A 3,787-nucleotide genomic window follows, 5' to 3' on the forward strand; every position below is an offset into this window, starting at 1 on the left:
ATTTTTCTTTAATAAATAGAAAAATTTTAAATTCTAAGCAGTCTTTTAAATTGATACGACCCTCAGTCAGGAGTGGTCCGGGAACGAGTATCCGAGGACCGCAATGTGCGTTCGAAATGTCGATGTTCATGTGTCCTGCAGTTCACAAGTTGACGCGCAATTAGCTGCGTTCTTCATCGACCCACGAGCCAAGTGATTCACCGTTCAGGGTAATCATTTTATTATTATGTCGTTTTCTCATATTCTATTCGTCGTATTTTTAATATTTGATTATTATTAAATTAATAATATTATTATAATATCTTATACGCGTATAGAAAATTTATATAACGACATTTTTTATATATATATATATATATATATATATATATATATATATATATATATTATAATAAATGGTAATTATTCGAAACTTTTAGAGAAATTATAATATCGTACTTTGATATATCTGATAAATTTTAACCGCTGCACATGTTTTATTACAAACGAGGCGCGCATAGACAGATATCTCGCACGATATATTCCTCCTCTTTATATTATTACACTTTTTTTTTTATCTTGAAAGTTTTATACAAATTTCGACGGTCGGGCGTAAATCTTCGAACACCTTCGAAATAATACATAAAAATATTATTTCTAAAACGAATTTTTATACATATCGATAGAATCGACATGTGCTTAAATTTCGTTTAGGTACCCGGATGAAAATGTCTCAATAACATAATCATCACATATAATCTTGTCGATATTTTCTTGTATTACCTTCAAACGATAAAAAACTTAGGTAATAATATAATAAACGAAATAAAATTTATCCATAAAAATATAGACACACACACGACAACAGACGACGTTTCAATAAACTATATATTTTTCGTTTATTATAATAACGATTCTTTATCAGAACGTTTTTAGTTAACAAGAAATTTTGTTAATGATCGTTCCGTCAATCGTTATAATATATAATAATACATATGTTGTTATTGTTGTGTCGTCATCGTCGTCGACGCCTTCTATAAACTATGATAAAAATTTTTCGTTATATTTTTATTGGAAAAATTTATATATGTAAATATATTTTTATAGACGTATGAATTATATTTATCTTTTTTTTTTTTAATTTTATTCGAAACTTGTTCGAATTTTGTAAAAATTAAAAAAAGATTTCAATATATATACATCTATAATATATATATAATTTATAACATATATAAATTTCTTTTGAAGAGTTCCATAATTTTGTAGAAGAAAATTTTCTTTTACAATTAATACAGACTTGATTTCGTTTTTTTTTTTTGTTTAAAAACGAACAAATACTCTGTAATGATCCTTCCGCAGGTTCACCTACGGAAACCTTGTTACGACTTTTACTTCCTCTAAATGATCAAGTTTGGTCATCTTTCCGAAGCATCGGCGACGCCGAAACGCCACCGCGCTCAGTCCGAAGACCTCACTAAATCATTCAATCGGTAGTAGCGACGGGCGGTGTGTACAAAGGGCAGGGACGTAATCAACGCGAGCTTATGACTCGCGCTTACTGGGAATTCCTCGTTCATGGGGAACAATTGCAAGCCCCAATCCCTAGCACGAAGGAGGTTCAGCGGGTTACCCGGGCCGCTCGGCCAGGGAGGACACGCTGATTCCTTCAGTGTAGCGCGCGTGCGGCCCAGAACATCTAAGGGCATCACAGACCTGTTATTGCTCAATCTCGTGCGGCTAGAAGCCGCCTGTCCCTCTAAGAAGAATTATTTGTACGCCGACAGTAAAAACCGCGAACGGCAAGAGCCGAAACTCAATACCGACGGGCCTTTGGGATGTCGAAATACGCCTAGTTAGCAGGCTAGAGTCTCGTTCGTTATCGGAATTAACCAGACAAATCGCTCCACCAACTAAGAACGGCCATGCACCACCACCCACCGAATCAAGAAAGAGCTCTCAATCTGTCAATCCTTCCGGTGTCCGGGCCTGGTGAGGTTTCCCGTGTTGAGTCAAATTAAGCCGCAGGCTCCACTCCTGGTGGTGCCCTTCCGTCAATTCCTTTAAGTTTCAGCTTTGCAACCATACTTCCCCCGGAACCCAAAAGCTTTGGTTTCCCGGAAGCTGCCCGCCGAGTCATCGGAGGAACGTCGGCGGATCGCTAGCTGGCATCGTTTATGGTTAGAACTAGGGCGGTATCTGATCGCCTTCGAACCTCTAACTTTCGTTCTTGATCAATGAAAGCGTTTTTGGCAAATGCTTTCGCTTCTGTCCGTCTTGCGACGATCCAAGAATTTCACCTCTAACGTCGCAATACGAATGCCCCCATCCGTTCCTATTAATCATTACCTCGGGGTTCCGAAAACCAACAAAATAGAACCGAGGTCCTATTCCATTATTCCATGCACACAGTATTCAGGCAAAATTTTGGCCTGCTTTAAGCACTCTAATTTGTTCAAAGTAAACGTGCCGGCCCACCTCGACACTCAGTCAAGAGCACCGCGGCGGGATTGAGTTGGGCCGCCCTTGCGAGCTAAGCCCACCGGCAGGACGTCCCACGACACGCCAGTTAACACCGCGTACGATGAACCAGCGGCGTGGGACACAGATTCGACTACGAGCTTTTTAACCGCAACAACTTTAATATACGCTATTGGAGCTGGAATTACCGCGGCTGCTGGCACCAGACTTGCCCTCCAATTGATCCTCGTTAAAGGGTTTAGAGTGTACTCATTCCGATTACGGGGCCTCGGATGAGTCCCGTATCGTTATTTTTCGTCACTACCTCCCCGTGCCGGGAGTGGGTAATTTGCGCGCCTGCTGCCTTCCTTGGATGTGGTAGCCGTTTCTCAGGCTCCCTCTCCGGAATCGAACCCTGATTCCCCGTTACCCGTTACAACCATGGTAGGCGCAGAACCTACCATCGACAGTTGATAAGGCAGACATTTGAAAGATGCGTCGCCGGTGCGAGACCGTGCGATCAGCGAAAAGTTATTCAGAGTCACCAAATTGTACGATGACGAGCAAGCCCGCCACCGATTGGTTTTGATCTAATAAAAGCGCTCCTTCCGTCTCCGGTCGGAACTCTGTTTGCATGTATTAGCTCTAGAATTACCACAGTTATCCAAGTAAATGTGGGTACGATCTAAGGAACCATAACTGATTTAATGAGCCTTTCGCGGTTTCACCTTAATTTGGCTTGTACTGAGACATGCATGGCTTAATCTTTGAGACAAGCATATGACTACTGGCAGGATCAACCAGGGAACTGTGTTTTATAATATATATAATATATATTATTATTATTATTATTATATATATATATATATATATATTTTATAATAAAAAACTATTATCGAAAAAGTTTTAATAACAATATCCAAAAGAGGATAAATTATGATGATGTTTTTTATATTACATATATACTTTATATTTATACATAATATAATAATCATCTATATTCGTGTATAAACACATTGTTATTTACTTTTTCTTTTGCGTGTTTGCTGCGCTTATTATTGAAAATATATAATTTTCAGCGCCACGCTTTATTTATATTTTTTCTTATTTTATAAAATTTCACCGAATCGACTATAAATCTATCTAAATTTAATCGAAATGAGAAAAATTAGATGATTACGTCGACCGGGCTACAATTTCGACATTATCTCTACCCTTCGCTAGATTGTAAGCGACATGGTTTATACATTAGGTAATAATGAACGAAATTTTTATTCTCGCACGGAATAATGAGAGTTATCGCAAATATTGTGTATTATATATATAAAAGTGTAATATAATATATATTTTT

The 3,787-nt window shown here is 38.0% G+C and overlaps 2 non-coding genes across 2 annotated transcripts; both read right to left on the reverse strand.

Moving 5' to 3' along the window:
• Positions 1-56: 56 nt before the first annotated feature.
• On the reverse strand, positions 57-212 carry LOC130899153 (5.8S ribosomal RNA). Its single transcript, XR_009059977.1, has one exon. It is a non-coding gene; the product is annotated as a 5.8S ribosomal RNA (ribosomal RNA).
• A 1,109-nt stretch (positions 213-1,321) lies between these two features.
• Positions 1,322-3,243, reverse strand: LOC130899164 (small subunit ribosomal RNA). Its single transcript, XR_009059987.1, has one exon. It is a non-coding gene; the product is annotated as a small subunit ribosomal RNA (ribosomal RNA).
• Between the last annotated feature and the right edge of the window lie 544 nt (positions 3,244-3,787).

Source organism: Diorhabda carinulata, chromosome 10 (assembly GCF_026250575.1).
Source record: "Diorhabda carinulata isolate Delta chromosome 10, icDioCari1.1, whole genome shotgun sequence".
Classification (NCBI taxonomy): Eukaryota; Metazoa; Arthropoda; class Insecta; order Coleoptera; family Chrysomelidae; genus Diorhabda; species Diorhabda carinulata.